The sequence below is a fragment of the Candoia aspera genome, chromosome 3, assembly GCF_035149785.1.
Source record: "Candoia aspera isolate rCanAsp1 chromosome 3, rCanAsp1.hap2, whole genome shotgun sequence".
In the NCBI taxonomy this organism is placed as follows: Eukaryota; Metazoa; Chordata; class Lepidosauria; order Squamata; family Boidae; genus Candoia; species Candoia aspera.
Genome location: NC_086155.1, coordinates 68,013,590 through 68,031,141, shown reverse-complemented (window position 1 = coordinate 68,031,141; position 17,552 = coordinate 68,013,590). Strand labels below are relative to the sequence as shown.

Genomic DNA, 17,552 nt, shown 5'->3' with positions numbered 1-17,552 from the left:
ATATATGAAAACTGCAGCAAGATTATTGTACGTACAAAGATGGAAAGCTTTGGCAATAGCTATAATGGAGGAATGGCTGGTGAAGATGATAGAACTTGCTAAAATGGCTAAATTGACTTGTTTGATTAGAGAAAAGACAATATCTACATTTATTGCTGACTGGAAAGCCCTTATGGACTTTTGTGTAAAAAAGAAAAACATGAACTTATGATTTATGGTTTTGATGATTAGACAGGATAGATTATAGGAAGAAGAGAATCATGATGTAACTTTAAAGAGAGAGGTTAAAATATAACTGTACTTCTTTATACCCTTCTTTATAAGAATCCAACAATCCAGTCGTAACCTACATATATTCTTCATATATTTCCCAGTAAGAGAGAGTTCTGCTACTTGAGGTGAGTTCCTGAGCTTGTTGGTAACAAAGGCAATATATAAAAAATAATTTGAAATTTCCAGGACTTTATGATCCACAGCAATTGTACAAAATACTAAATTAGGAATTTACCAAGAAAAATGTAAGGGATATCCATTCATGAAGAAAATCAGATTTTTGAACCTAACTGGAAACCCATCCAATGAAGCATCTAAGCCGAGTGACTATTGGTGAAGATAATATTGTTTAGTAAGCAAGCAAGTCTACCAATAATCACCCTTTCCTTATCTGATAGTAAATAACATAATACCATGCCCCTGGAGTTGAGATGGGTTTCCTCGCTTCCAGTCTTCTGGAAGAAATTGAAGACCTGGTTCTGCCGCCTTGCTTGGGATAAGGAGGGTAACAGCTCCACCTGGGGGTGGTTGGTGCCATAGATTGGAATCCCATTGATTGGGATTCCATCTCCTCTTGGATTTTATATTTATTATTTACGTTTTTAAATTGTGACTGAGGCTTAGATGTTTTTACTATCCTTTTTATTGTAAACCGCCCAGAGTCCCCCATTGGGGGAGAGGGGCAGTAATATAAATCAAATAAATAAATAAATAAATGTTCCAGGTAAAGAAATATCATAAAGAAATAGAAGTTCAGTATAGAAAAGCAACAAGATATGAGAATTAGCTGCCTATTACTGAATTTGTGGGTTGTAATTAAAGGCTTATAAAACAAGAGTTTCTGTTATCTGATAGACAATAAGTCCTTTGTAAAAAATGCTCCTCCTTCCGACTGGATTTGTACTCTTAAGTTATTTCTTATGTCTGAAGGGACCTGTTATTTAAACGCACATTCCACCTTTGGGCCTAAGCTTGAAATGGCTGGCATCCTCTTCAGCTTGGCTCAAACAACTATTCAAACCCGAGACTGGCTCTGCCCTAACTCCTTGGGGTACAAAAAGGAAGGAAAGAAAAATGCAGTCCGCTTTCAGAATTCTGTTACTATACCAATAAATAGAGTTCCAGTCAAACTTGTAGAGTCAGTTTCTTGGTCAAGCCTGCCTTGAAAGACTGGCAGCTGTGGATGCTGGTGGGAACAAATGTTGCTGCTCCACTCCCAGAAAATCCATGGAAAGATACATGCTAGAAGGAAGGAAACCTGGGTAGCGTTCATCCTCCCTGTAACAAAAACTTGACATACTTTTAAAACTTTCTGAAATGGTCAGTTTTCTGACCATTATTGTTTGCTTCTTGTTTCAGTTTTTTGACTGTTAAGTGGAACAGTGTGGGACTCTCCCCAAAGGCAACTATTATTTCTTTTTTTCCAACACTTCCTGAGCTGACTGTACAAAATTGCACAGCTGCGTGGTCAGCCTAGGAAATGCTGCAAAGAATTTGTGGACAGGCCCATGTTGCAGACTCTATTTAGAGTTTTTCCAAATTGCAGAGCTGCAAAGTGAGAGCTCTGCCACCTCATATTTTTAAGAAGTACATCCATCCCTTTATGTTAAATGGAGTAATTTCTTCTGCCACTGACAGTAGGAACGGATCCGTCTGAGGTGCATCTGTGTATGAGAGGAAAGCATATGTGTTTGTGAATATGGAGGAAGGAGTATACATGTATACATGCAAGTGAAATCCCAGGAGATTTGCACCATTACTTACTGAGTGTAAATCTAGGAGCCTGGAAGTTTCTACTAATAGTCAACCACGTTTTCAGTGGTTCAAAGGAGTGATGTAAAATAAAAATGGTCACAAGAAGGTCATTTCAGAATCCCTCAACTATTCACCAACTCCAGTATCCTATTCCTAAGTCCCAGCTAACTTAGTCCCTGTGCTTGGCATTTATGCTTTGGAAAAACATTCTGGCTACATCTATATGCATGTATTTTCAACTAGTTTTAGCAATAGGCAAGACCTGCAAAGAAGCTACCTTAAAATCCCAAGTGGAGTTGTTTTTGTGGAACAGACAAGATGCCAGTCAAGACTTTTTACTTGATTCAATTGTTTGAAGTGAGCCAAGAATGGAGAAGGCAGCTGGGGCAATGGAAGAAGAGACAGAACAAGAGAAGAAGCTTCAATACTATTCCCCAAATATTCCTTTGACTGTTAAACAAGGACACATCCACCCCTGACATGTGACACTGGCTAATAAAATGAGGCTTGTTCTGACAACTGTCCTGTTTCTTTGGGCCTATAAACTCTAATTGAGATTACAGCCCTTCTTAGGTTTCACTGTGGCTTCCATTAAAAAGTAAGGTCTCCTTTGAGTTGGGCTTGCTTTTTAATGGAAGGCTGTAACTCTTCTGTTGGCCACTGCCTTCTTCCAGTATGTTTTTGACATCCAAGCCTAGCTCACAAACTGATGAACTCCTGTCTAACTGCTAATTAAGTCCAGTTTGGCTCAGCTTTTTCAAGATCAGTCAAAGTTGGCTAGAAGCCCTCACTTATTAGTGCATTATGTCAAAGAATGGTTAAGTGAAGCAAGGGGAATCATGGCCAAAAAAGCCAGGAGGGTAAAAGGATCTGATTATGACCCTTCCTGCCAGTCACTATGGTGGTTTAAGGATATTAGTGGTTGGGTGTGGGCTGCAGCAGATCCAGTTTCAAGAGAATCACCTCTGACAAAATTATAACAACACACAACCCCATCAGATTAAAATGCTGTGCTGGGCTTATTATTAGGGCATTTTGTCCATAGTACATGTGGCCCTCTTAATGTAATCGTTCTTTGTATACAAATGGGTCACTTTTAACAAAAAGACAGTTTAGAATCCTTCTTGATGAGAACAAGGCTTGCATGATCGCATCTCTATCATGCTTGCCTACATCTGTGTGCTAAGCACGTCTGTAGCGATACAACCAAGCATTCTTGCTATGACCCTGATTTCCTAAAGAGGAATGTTAATGCAAAGGTGCCTCTTTCATGTTTGTGAGTCTTTCTAAATAAATAGCTCATGCAGGAAGGAAAGCACCTTATTCAATAAATCCTAGCTGTTGCACTACACAGATGGTGCCAAAAAAATCCATTTCCCAGGCTGAATTTTCAAAAGTCTCTTGCTTTAAATGCGATGAAATGCTTGACTTTTGCATCTCTAAAACCCAGATTTCTCATTCCCGCAGTGATTACTGATATTTTTGTTGTTGGTAAATATATTTTATGTTTTTCCCTTGCATGCACCAAGCTGCTTTTCTTGCTTGCGCTGCCTTCCCCTCCCCAATCCAGCTCTCCCCCCATACAAAAATAAGCCTCCATACCCTTTGATTTTCTTTTTCCTTGCCTGTGAAGTACCTCTTTTTACCCCTCCCCCCTTTCTTTTTTAGAGGACATTGTTCTGTTCACCAAACCTGTAACTTTAACAGAGGGTGACAGGGTGACCTTGACGACAGATGTTCTTATGGCAACAGATGGCAGTGGTAAACCCGAGAAGCTGCTGTATGCCATTTTGTGCCACCTGTGCACGGTCAGATTGAGTGCATCAATTATCCCAGCGTGCCCATTCCCTGCTATAGGCGCTTGGATGTTGTGGCCCAGAAGGTTTGCTACATTCATGACAATAGCCACAAGGCAAGACAGGATTCATTCAGGTGAGAACCTCCCCTTTTATCTTCTCCTTTCTCCGTCCCACCTGCTTTTTCAATATGGACAAGGAACACATCCTTCGGAATACTAAATGTTAACATGACTTCTTCCTGGTGTTCAGTGAACATAAAGTTATTACAGTAATGATATGGTGGCATAAGTCAGGAGAATAAATAACATATTTTATCAGGGCAGCGAGAGCCAGGCTTTGAGGAACTCTAATATTTCAAGCCTTTCCATCAAAAGCAGTGGGAGATGAGCACATTTGGTACTGCAGGATATTTGTACTGGCTTTTAAATTAAGTAGCATCCGATACCAGATCAATGCACTACAATAGAAGTCTGACTTTTTACTCTCCTCTTATAGACTACAAATATCAGCTAGCAGGGAAAGAATATTCTTAATTTCATTACTGTTATCCTGTTTTTGAAATTGTACTTGATGTCTCTGGGGTAGTTTTTTTCCAGTCAGCAGGAAAAAAAAAGTACAATATTGTCTGAAATCAGTGGTAGAAGTTAATCCAGATGGTAGTGTCATTTCTAAAGAAAAGCATATGTTGGCTATTATAGTACTTAAATGTAATGGTTTTATATACCTCAAGTGGGTAGAATAGAAAAAAGATCCAGCAGAATTTCCTCTCTCTCCTTGTTTTATATAACAACTATAGTAGAAAATAGATTTCATCCTCTCTTCTTCCTGAATTTCTCAACAGATGTAGCACGTTTAATGGATTAAAAGCTTATTAATATTATTCTCTTTTAGGAGAGAAGCACCTTTGTTGCTTAAATCATTAACAGGATAAGGTTTTAATTTATAGTTCACTTAGGTGTAATTCATTTTTGCTTTTTTCACCAATGCAGAATAATAATAATAATAATAATAATAATAATAATAATAATAATAATATACTGCCATGCCAAGCACATGATTGTAAACTTTGAGGGGACAACTGTTTGAGGAGAAACAGGCAAGTAAGTTTTCTGCCTCTTCCCCTCTGCCTTTTTTCAAAAACTTCCTCCTGTACTTGCTTTTCTAAAAATAAAAGTGGTGCTGGACTCCTTACCAGTTTTTTTTCCTCTGTCCCGATTTCAGATTGAACGTTATTTACACTCTCATTGCTACCAAATAGGCACTCTAATTAATTTTATTCCTGCAATGATTAACTGTGTATAACTTCCTAAGAAATGAGTTAAATTAGCAAGGGGAAAAAGATTCTGTAAATCACATAAATGGCCTCTAAGTGAGGTTAAGACCGTCATTAAATAAATCACAGGTCCTGAAGCCTGACTTCCTTCTTTTGTATGCATAAAATATGTCTTTCTTGTCTTTCTTGTCGCCTTGTCTTTCTTCCTTAAACATTTGGTGGGGTGGGGTTACTTTCAGCAGTCCATTGGCAAAACCTAAACATATCTTGGGTCCAGCAAGCATTCTTCTCTTACCACTTCTTTTATGTCCCCTTACTTTCTTTTCTCAGTCTGTACCCTTCTTTTTTCTTTTTTCTTACCAGCATCTCTCTCTGCATTTTTCTTGTTTCTAGGCCTACCTTTCCCAACTTTGCAATGTAACAGCAGCCTAACATAATATAGACCTGTTGCAAACAGAACTAGCTGGTGACCATAGTGGGACTGAAAATTGGGCCAAAATGTTAATAGCACAAATTAAATTGCTACCAAAGTGAGTACAAATTTTGGAGTCCTCACACAACACAAGTAACTTGGTTACTGCATTAATCCATTTTGAGGTTATTCACCATACATTGAACCATAAATGAACCATATGGGCTGGCATGTGTAACAAATTAAACGATTAAAAAAAACACCTAGACTTACCAACTTGCACCAACACAGTCTTTAAATAAGCTACTAAGTGTGTTGAGTGGATGCAGCTTTCATTAGGCTAAGTAATACAAAAAGCAGACAACAGGGGAAGAACCTACAAAATACAAAGCAGGCCAGGTATTGTCCTTCTTCTGTTTGTCAGTGAAAGGCTTCTCCCACTGGTTTTAGTAGGACACTTCCAGTCCTATGACAAAAAAAACCCCACCATTGTGGCGCCCAAAAGCGTGTTGCTAAAAATACTTATGATATAGGTGTATAAACTAGCAACATCTGCAGGAGATGCAAGAGGGTCAGACAGATGTCAGCAGCCCCTTTTCTGTGTGTGGCAAGACATTGTACACATGCTCAAAAGAGGAGGAGCTTGTGTCATGACATGGTCATTCTGACAAAGGTGGTAAGCTTCTGTGGACATCACTGGTACAAACCTCTGTCTGACAGATTGCTGGAGAGCTAGAGGGGAAATAAATGCAAAGCATACTGGCATACAGTATGACTTACTTTGTTGGATCTAATGCTGATAGCCAACAATGAAGGAATAGTAAATTAGACAGATGATCTTTAAGAAGAATTTAGATTAATCTCTACAAGGATAAAGATTAGAATGGCCTTGTGAACTTAAATAACTCTTTAAGAGGTCTTGAAGATTTTCTTATCTGCAGAAAAGTTAATATCAGTCTTAGTCAATGTCTTCTGCTTTCCTGACCCAAGAGGGTTTCCACATTTCACCTATATTTGGCTTTCAGTTTCTAAAAAAAAAAAACTTAATCAGATTCAAGCCTGGGTGCCTCTGCATTTACCCATTTACTCTGCATTACTCATTTGTCTCCAAAATGTGAGCTGTAACGGTACATGTGTATACCTGTCTCGGTGCTCTTCACTTTGCTGCCTTCTCCTTTATTTCAGCAGAGGAAATCTTTACAAGAATATCATAGAGGTGAAAGAGAAAGTGAGAAAAGCATTTATAGTTTATCGCTCCTCTTTGTCCACCTTTCGAGACTGAGATTGGCAGCTAAGAAACTGACCAGGAAATAGAATAATCAAGAGCAAAAAAGCATTGCAAACATTTTGGGAAGGAAGGAAGGAAGGAAGGAAGGAAGGAAGGAAGGAAGGAAGGAAGGAAGGAAGGAAGGAAGGAAGGAAGGAAGGAAGGAAGGAAAGTAGGTTTAGGACATTGAAAGAGGAGGCACCCAACAGAAGGAAGAGCAAGAAAAGGAGAAAAGTGAAGCCAATCCATTTACCTGCCTTTCCTCCTATTTCTCTTTCTCCGTGAATGTGCATTGGTCCCCCACCCCACCCCACCCCACCCCACCCCACCCCAGAGTTCTGAAAGTTAGGATTTCATTGACATTGAATGACATGGAGGACACCCCTGGAATTTAGGCAGTCATGAGATTTAGATAATTGAGGTTTAGATAATGGGCGGTTTTCATTATATCTGACACATCTGTTCAGCGTAAAACTTACATTCTCTCCCATTTTAAGATTAAAAATTCCAAATTGATCTCTGTTGGTAGCTTGGAAGCAGCTGCTAGCATTATGTTGTCAGCTCTCAACCATTTAACTGGATCCTTTCCCGAAATGGAGGTTGAACACATGAAAGAGATTACATGCTAAGTATCTGCAGGAAAGGGCACCATCTGTACGGTACTTCCATTGGATGATTTAAACTAGGTATGGAGGGAGGTCACTATGGGTGGAGGGGGAGGAGTGCTGAAAAATATCATGTCAGGCTTATAAAGAGTTAAAATGGATTAAAATATCTTCTGGGCATGTTTTAAAAAATGTGCACTCTAAATTAATTTTTACTGGTAATCCAGATTGGGTTAAATAACGCCTCATTATTCTCCTGCACAGCTGAGGCTTCTCAAAATGTTTATCTTGTTTTGTAACTGGTACCTTCTGGCATATTCCAGTGCCAATTCTTGTAGCTATATTTTGGCTATATTTCATTCTCACTATTTTTGGAATGGAGTTGCTGGTTCCAGGTGATTTAATAAATTGCTGCTGCGGCTTCTTTTTTTTTGGAGTGTTCCTTTTAACTTACCCATCTGCGCAACACATGCGTAACTTACAATCTGTTGGCAGTTTGCAGAAAGACAAACTGTCAGAGCTGTGTGCATTTGACAACTTTGTTCCCAATTAGATTAGTGGTAATTTTAACAGATTTCAGGCCAGTCGGGGAAGAGGGGGGTGGGGGAGAAGGGAGAGAGAGAGAGAGAGAGAGAATGACACATTATTAAAGCATCAATTTTGACAGACCTTGAGCACACAGGGCATCAGTGTAAATTATATTAAATGCTTTGATTAAAGCTATAGAAGATTTTTACCCTTTTAAGTCAGAAGTGACTGGGCTGCAAATACAAAGGGAAAGTGGATAACCGTTCCCTAAATGGTGGAGACTGACCGAAACGCGCACCAGGCACTTCCTCGGCTATAATCTGTGGATGTAATGGTAGAGGCATCATTAATTATTCATAGTCCCAGCTACATAACAGATGTGATTAAAAAACAAGAGCAGCAGAAAAACAAGACTGAAGCACTACCTTTTCTAAAAAATTAAAAAAAATGGTGCCAGCTCCTTTTCAAGACAACCCGGCCTAAAAACTGCCACCATAATCTTTAATGCAATGGTTACCTCTCTTTGTCTCAGCAGGCAGCGGCCGCTAGCTGACCTTGGTTGATCTCAGAAGCTGAGCACAGTCAGCCTGAGTTACTATTTGGATGGGAATGTCGCCCAGCTTTTGGCTGGACTCAGAAGTTGAAAAAAGCATCCCCGAAGAAAAGAGTGGCCAATGACTTCCCTAACTCTGCATGGATGCAATTATCAGGAAGTGAGTTTGACTTGAGAGCTTACTTATCTTTATCTAAATGTCATTGGTTTGCATGTGTTTGCACTCACCATACAATATATTGTTTCTCAGTTTAATGAATTCTTCCAGATGCAACAGAACTCTCGGGATTCTCTGAGAAGTCCTCTGCTTGCAAGATTTATTTTCTACATCCCAATGCAGACAGCAGGTCTTACCTCTCTATGTACAAGTGTTCTAGGTAGATGATGGATGGATGGATGGATGGATGGATGGATGATAGATAGATATAGACATACAGACGGATATTTTGGTTCCTCTATTGAAATGAATGGGCAGTACTAATATACTTACTAGAACTGATGATAATTATTTATTTCAAAATGATTATGTGAAATGTTGGCTTCTGGGTCTTCAGCTGAGTGCCTCTTTGCTCATGAGCTCCAGCTGCTCATGTTGGCTCTCTATATAGTTGCTCCCCTCCTTGCAGGTTTTCCTGGCTTTTTTCCAAGTCCTACCCTGCCTGTTTCCTGTCCTGGCATTTCTTTCCTCCTGTCTATTAGCTCTGTTCCAACATTCACTTTCCTCATAGCAAACTGGGCTATTATGTCAGGTCAAACAATACAGTTTTTCTCAGTCCCCACTTTGGAGCGATTAGTGAGGATCAGGGTATCCCATGGGTTAGTCTCACAGCAGACAATACTTCATACTAGAAGCTTCATGGGCTTAGTTACTTCTTCCTTCAGTGCGTGGGATAGTTAATGTCCATACTCAGGAAGTTCATTTGAGAGTAGAAAGAACATTTACTCTTCTTTAGTGGATAACAGCGAGGATCCTAAGTCCACCAACTATATAAATAAAGAAATAATACATAATAAAGCAATTAGCAAGCTTTGACACCAAACTCTAAGTTTTAAGCCTTAAGTCTCAGTCTATTGCCACACCAATATATGCATGGTCTAACCCACTTCAGAGCCTGGATGGAAGAAAAGCTGACAAAGATGTTACAGTTGTCCGACTTGGCCTCTCTCTATATATTGTGTTTCTGAGTGCCTATATGTATTCTAAGGTATGTTGATCTGCATCCAAAGATAATAATGGATCATCTACTTCAAGATGGCTTTGCCCAAGACAGGTTAGAGGGCTTAGCCACAGAGTTTCTAGCTTGAGTTGTTAAAGGGAAGACTCTCTATACAACTACATGTCTAGTTAGGAATCTACTCTTAACTGCTTCTTAAGAGAGAGTTCCAAAATTGCTGCTAACAAAACACAAGTGCATGTTTGTTCCAGCACCACACTTCTTGGAAAGCTGGTGTATAGCAATGGCTGTTACAATTGCCTTTTATAATGATCCTCTGACCGTTATCAATATTATACTACTTGATGGTCCACTTCATTTGGCAGAATGGTCACAACCATTCTATGATGTCGTCATACTTTAGCAGAAGTTAAGAACTAGACAGATAACATATTAAAGTCAACTTTGAGGCAATCAGGTATCAGCATGGTGTATACTGCATAACATTTTGACACATAGGGGCAGAAACATGCTTTATGTTTGGTGTAGAAGTTAAAGGCACTGCATGAGAAACCAGGAGACTGTGAGTTCTAGTCCTGCCTTAGGGACAAAGCCAGCCAGGCGACTTAAGCCAGTTACTTTCTCAGTCCTAGGAAAAAGGCAGTGGCAAAGCACTTTAGAAAAATGTTGCCAAGTTAACTGCATGGACTTGTTCATGTAGTCATCTGGAGTGAAGATTGACTCAAAGGCACAAAATATAATGCACCACTTCTAGACTATTTCCCCAATGATGAGGTACAGCATTTTCTAGCATCACTCAGCCATTACTCTTATTTCAGCACAACCAACAACAGAAGATATTGTAAGTCACTAATGGGGATTCTGTATCAGATATCATGCTAAGCTAGTATTGTGAAGACATCTAGTTTAACATGTTGAACAAAGTTCTGGTGTGTTTCTTCTGCAGAGAAGTAGCGAAACAAGCCATGGAAGCACCATACTTAGTTTGTTTCTTCACATTTCTCTTTCTGGTATACTGACATTGTAATTTTTATTTTGGCTGGTTGTAGAACTGTAATAAAGTTGTTATTTTTCTATTATTGTTGTTGTTGTTGCTGCTATTGTTGGTCACACAGTCTGCCAGATATTTAGACTGGATTTGGCATTTTTCTCTGCCTATCAAGTCCTTCCCAAGGACCTGGGATAGGCAGATGATATTGGTTAATTATATTAAAGGTATCGTCATCTCAGGATGTAAGCTGTTCCAAGTAAAGCTGCCTTTTGCAATTGACTAATGGTGATACTGTCAATGCTGATGATCTTCTTCTTCTTCTTCTTCTTCTTATTATTATTATTATTATTATTATTATTATTATTATTATTATTCTATAAAGAAATTATGCTAGAAGGCCCTATGTGGTATCTTGTTTCTGCCATTGCTTCTGCTCTTTCTTTTTAGTTCCTGCTTCTATGAATGTTGTCAAGTGGGGAGTACCAGCATTCATGTCCATTACTCAATAAAATGGCATATATTATTGGGGTGCTGTCAATGCAACATGTTTAGAGAGTTTCTAAAAAATAACTGCCAACAAGGTCAAGGGAATGAAATGTGTGTTAAAATCAGTTGTCAAGCTAGAGATAGAACAAAATAGGCCAATAGAATGATTTTGAAACAGCTTAAAATGCTTTGTACAGAGACTCCAAGGGACCCACAGACAGGTGCAAAACAGCAGGGTTTTTAAATTTCCTCTTTCTTTTGTCCAATTCCAGATAGATTGTTCTTTAGAGGAAGAGGTCTTTTCAGGGTAGGTATCACAGTTTAGCATCACTGGGGCTTGCCAAGATCCTTTCAACAGGGGTGGGCTGATTGTTAATCCCTGGAGTGCTAAAGTTGCTGCTGACTTTTTATTATTGCAGCTATTGTGGCAGTAAAGGAAATGAGTGACCATTGAGATAATCAAGGAGAAGTGATGTGAAATGGGGCTGATAATGGCTGGAACCAGATTTACACTGAGAAGCAAGTTATGGGTGGGGGGTGACAAGGAGGGCAGGCCAAGAGAATAAGTTCACTAAAATAATCTTGATCTGATTCCAAAATTTATAACCTGTACTGCTTATCAAGCTCTATGTAATTCAAAGTATTTTCCAGCAGAAACCTGAATTTAATGGTATTTATTTGTCATCACACGTAAGGTTGGGCATTTTCAGCAACATAGCAAAGGCTTGTACCATCACTTGATTCACACATTGCTTGCTGAACTGATTTAAGATGCCCAACTTTTGATAAAGGTTTGTGTCCCCTTTCAACTTCCATTTTAGGTTTTGAATATATACAAGTTTTTTTTTAATTCTCTGTGTTTGTATGTATGTGTGTGCATGTGTGTGTGTATATATATATATACTGTATATATTCATGTGTGTGTGTGTAGTCTTTTTTTGTATGAAGATCTTTTAAGCATAACAGTAAACTCAACCGCTATTAACTAAGTGCAATAATGTTATAATAATTTTTATATCCCTCTTTTCTGATTTTTAATAGTTTTACCAACAGTAATGGTTATATAGAGAAGAAAGTCCTGCTGGACTAACATTGAGCATGTTGACTGGATGTCACCTGCACTGCTGTATAACAAAGGTCTATGGTGAAGAATCATAAAGGATTTTTAAAGCTAGATATTCTTCAATTTACAGATGTAGGTAATCCTGTAAAAAATCCAATGTATATCATCACACAGTATTCACAACATGGATATTTATATATGGAGCAGACTGTCACATGTATTGGCCAATTTATACCACTAGATGTGGATAATGCAAAATATATTACAAACATAAAAGAAGAGCTGGGCAAATTGATCAGTTCTCATTTATAGCTATGACAATACACTTTTTCTTTCTAGCATTTTAAAATATTTCTTTTGAATCAGCCACCCATGAGACAACAGTTATCCTTTCCCACCTGAGGAGAAAAGGTGAGACTAGTCAAGGTGGCTGAAATTATGTTGTTGTTTATTCGTTTAGTCGCTTCCGACTCTTCGTGACTTCATGGACCAGCCCACGCCAGAGTTTCCTGTCGGTCGTCAACACCCCCAGCTCCCCCAGGGACGAGTCCGTCACCTCTAGAATATCATCCATCCATCTTGCCCTTGGTCGGCCCCTCTTCCTTTTGCCTTCCACTCTCCCTAGCATCAGCATCTTCTCCAGGGTGTCCTGTCTTCTCATTATGTGGCCAAAGTATTTCAGTTTTGCCTTTAATATCGTTCCCTCAAGTGAGTAGTCTGGCTTTATTTCCTGGAGGATGGACTGGTTTGATCTTCTTGCAGTCCAAGGCACTCTCAGAATTTTCCTCCAACACCACAGTTCAAAAGCATCGATCTTCCTTCGCTCAGCCTTCCTTATGGTCCAGCTCTCGCAGCCATATGTTACTACAGGGAACACCATTGCTTTAACTATGCGGGCCTTTATTGTCAGTGTGATGTCTCTGCTCTTAACTATTTTATCGAGATTTGTCATTGCTCTTCTTCCAAGGATTAAGCGTCTTCTGATTTCCTGACTGCAGTCAGCATCTGCAGTAATCTTTGCACCTAGGAATACAAAGTCTTTCACTGCTTCTACATTTTCTCCCTCTATTTGCCAGTTCTCAATCAAGCTGGTTGCCATAATCTTGGTTTTTTTGAGGTTTAGCTGCAAACCAGCTTTTGCACTTTCTTCTTTCACCTTCATCATAAGGCTCCTCAGTTCCTCTTCACTTTCAGCCATCAAAGTGGTATCATCTGCATATCTGAGATTGTTAATGTTTCTTCCAGAGATTTTAACTCCAGCCTTGGATTCCTCAAGCCCAGCTTGTCGCATGATGTGTTCTGCATACAAGTTGAATAGGTAGGGTGAGAGTATACAGCCCTGCCGTACTCCTTTCCCAATCTTAAACCAGTCCGTTGTTCCGTGGTCTGTTCTTACTGTTGCTACTTGGTCGTTATACAGATTCTTCAGGAGGCATACAAGAGGACTTGGTATCCCCATACCACTAAGAACTTGTCACAATTTGTTACGGTCCACACAGTCAAAGGCTTTAGAATAGTCAATAAAACAGAAATAGATGTTTTTCTGAAACTCCCTGGCTTTTTCCATTATCCAGCGGATATTGGCAATTTGGTCTCTAGTTCATCTGCCTTTTCTAAACCCAGCTTGTACATCTAGCAATTCTCACTCCATGAACTGCTGAAGTCTACCTTGCAGGATCTTGAGCATTACCTTACTGGCATGTGAAATGAGTGCCACTGTTCGATAGTTTGAACATTCTTTAGTGTTTCCCTTTTTTGGTATGGGGATATAAGTTGATTTTTTCCAATCTGATGGCCATTCTTGTGTTTTCCAAATTTGCTGGCATATAGCATGCATTACCTTGACAGCATCATCTTGCAAGGTTTTGAACAGTTCAGCTGGGATGCCGTTGTCTCCTGCTGCCTTGTTATTAGCAATGCTTCTTAAGGCCCACTCAACCTCACTCTTCAGGATGTCTGGCTCTAGCTCACTGACCACACCGTCAAAGCTATCCCCGATATTGTTATCCTTTCTATACAGGTCTTCTGTATATTCTTGCCACCTTTTCTTGATCTCTTCTTTTTCTGTTAGGTCCTTGCCATCTTTGTTTTTGATCATACCCATTTTTGCCTGGAATTTACCTCCAATGTTTCTAATTTTCTGGAAGAGGTCTCTTGTCCTTCCTATTCTATTGTCTTCTTCCACTTCCGCGCATTGCTTGTTTAAAAATAATTCCTTAGGCTGAAATTATAAATAGCTAATATTATCACACTGGAGTGTATTCTAAAGAAATAATCTTGCCATGATTTTACCATATAAAAAGTGAATCTGGGAAGTGGGTCCAACATGTTATTATTACACAGCCCTTAGCCAAATACAGATTTGGTTTTCATTTAAGTTTCTGGAGTGGCCCAATTTGTAAGAGTAAGCAAATTTACAAAGAGGACAAGTCTCATGCCTTCCATGATAGCTTCCCACCCTCCATTTTTTTAGAGTTTTCTACCAAACCTTTCCTTGTACATGTTTTCTTAAACTATAAAGTTCTGAAAGGTAGCAACTTTCTGTATTCATAACCTGTGTCTTTTGGAGAAAAAAAAACCCAGAACATTTGTTACATGAGTTGGTCCTGAAGCCCCCTGATATCCCAGCAGTGAACATCTCAGCTATGTTTTGGACTTTGCTTCTGAACTCTAGCTCTTGTCTTTTAAACTGACCTATGAAATTTAGCTCTGTTCCTTTAAACCTGCTGTTTGCTCTGAGTTACTCATTTTTAGTCCTTATTCAGGACTGTGAGTCTGGCAAATCAGCCTCAGTGGCCACCAGAGAGACACCTCTGGCAAAAGTTCAGAAATCAGTGTTTCGGAAAGATTGGTTTGACGAACTCTCAGGTGAATGCATGTTTTTGACCAACTGCAGTCAAATTCTAAATGACATTTAACTTCTCCCTTGCTGCACCTCCCTTAATACATCCAACTCAGCCTGTTTAAGCCTTCTTTTATTGGGGCTCAAGTGTGTCTCTTTGATTTGTTAGGCATACTTCTTAAATACCTCATTTTGATGTGATTCTTTGGGTAGTCCTGGCAGAGAGATGCATGTTAAAAATATTCCTGTACAAGTTAAAATATTAAACACAATTTTCTATTTGTCAACACTTGCAATACATGCATATTGTGCATTTTACTCAGCAGTAAGTGAGTGAGTTGCTGGTTTTGGAACCTAAGGAGTTAATGATGGCATATAACTCCTAAGTTGCATGTTTCTTAAAACTCATGGCCTAGTTCAGTAGTCATTTGTCATAAGATGTCAGATACGAAACCATCACTTAAAGACTGCAGAATGCAGTCAGTCAAGCAACTAATTGGTTGGACAATGGCATTAAGGTCTCTGTCCCAGAAGAGGGTACATTATCAGAACAGATGAAGCAAGACTAGATAGATGATCATCTCAGTGGTATAAAACTGAATACTTGGCTGCATTACACTAATGTCAACTGGGAGGGCAGCTTTGTTTTTTTATTTGGGGACTGCACATCACAACAGGAGACTGAAATACATCATTCCCTTTCTCCAGGCTGATTTCTGAATGAAACTGCCAGTCAGCTGAATGCTTGAAAGACCATGAGACCAAGCTGTAGGAGACTTGAAAGACCATGAACTTGCACACCTCAGTCTTTTTGGGCCGAAATGCTTGTGAGTTCTTTGTTTCTATCAACATATCCTTCTGCTCATATTGCCTTCCCCAGTTAGTAGTTAAATCTGGAAATTCATCATGTAGCAGCCAGACGTTGCATTATGATGAATTTCCAGATTTAACTGGCTACCATTCTTTCTACAGAATTCCAGGGATGGGAAAGTCTTCTAGAAATTTCATGAAACCATTGCCTATTACTAGAAAAACAGGTTCATGAATTCTCCCTATGTATTACATAATGGATAAAGGTTTAATATGGCAATGACAGGGAGGATTTATTTCTTTTTATAATCCTATATTCTCCAAATTAATTAAAAGCATAGAAAATAATTTAAAGTAGGCCATTGAGTTCATCCGTTTACTAAAACTATTAGTGTGAAATACAATTTCTTTGTATTAGAGTCCTATAACTCCATGGATCACTATGGATTACTTCTATGTGTGATGAACACCTACCCAAGTTTCCAGCCAGACTCACAAAGGAAGCTTATGGATATCTGATTTATTACTGGATAGTATGCAGGTTCAAGAGCAAAGCTGAGAATGGCAAAAGCGCAGGTCTTACAAACAATTAAAGCTTAGACAGTTCCAATCCCTCCCCCCAGAGTCAGTAAGAGTCCACTTCCCACAGCCTGCAGGTGTTCCTAACGGTTCCTGCCGGTCTTTGGGAAAATGTCCTTGAACAGGTGAGATAACCCAAATAGACATTCCAAAGCCTTTACATCAGTGCCTGGTACAAAAGAACAAAAGCAGCGCCCTCCCGAACAGTAACACGTGTCAGCACCAGCATGGCATGGGAACTGGTTACGATGTTCACAGGAACATTGGAACAGGAACCATGACACTATGCATTTGTTTTTCCCAAATGCAACTTAGATAGTAGCAAAATGAGGTATATGTTATATAGGTGTGCATGCAACTGAATCAATTATTAAATAACTACATTCCGTTTCTATTCTCAACATGATGATCTATAAATTATCACCACAACTTCTCCTTTTCGAAGGGACGCGGTGGCGCTGCGGGCTAAACCGCTGAGCTGCCGATCGGAAGGTCAGCGATTCGAAACCGCGTGGCGGGGTGAGCTCCCATTGCTAGTCCCAGCTCCTGCTCACCTAGCAGTTCGAAAACATGCAAATGTGAGTAGATCAATAGGTACCGCTTTGGCGGGAAGGTAACGGCGTTCCGTGAGTCATGCTGGCCACATGACCACGGACGGAGGACAACGCCGGCTCCAAGGCTTAGAAACGGAGATGAGCACTGCCCCCTAGAGTCAGACACGACTGGACTTTACGTCAAGGGAAACCTTTACCTTTACCTTTTCTCCTTTTCACCCACAGATAGAATGTCAAAGTGGTTCCCAGACTTCTTTTAATGACAAGCCCAACCACCATACAAATCCTAAAAAATGGGAGGTTTTCAATGCCTACCACAGCCTGTAAGTTACATACATTAATTGTCAAGATAAATGTCTCGTTTTAGGATCAGGTGGCATCTTTTCTTTGGGTACCCTGAAAATTCCAGAATAGAAATGTATGACTTTGTAGTTCTGAAGCAAAAGTTCTTGAAAGATCAACTCACTAGTTTTACTGCTGACAGATTTGATTTATGCAACTAATACTATATTCATATCCAATCACAAATGAATTAACCAATACCTTGGATATATTATTTTAAAATTTCTTTTAAAATGCATAGACCA

The 17,552-nt window shown here is 39.4% G+C and overlaps 1 pseudogene; it reads left to right on the top strand.

Moving 5' to 3' along the window:
* The window catches only part of LOC134494602 (FRAS1-related extracellular matrix protein 1-like), a 99,121-nt pseudogene that overhangs the window by 61,741 nt on the left and 19,828 nt on the right, over positions 1-17,552 (top strand).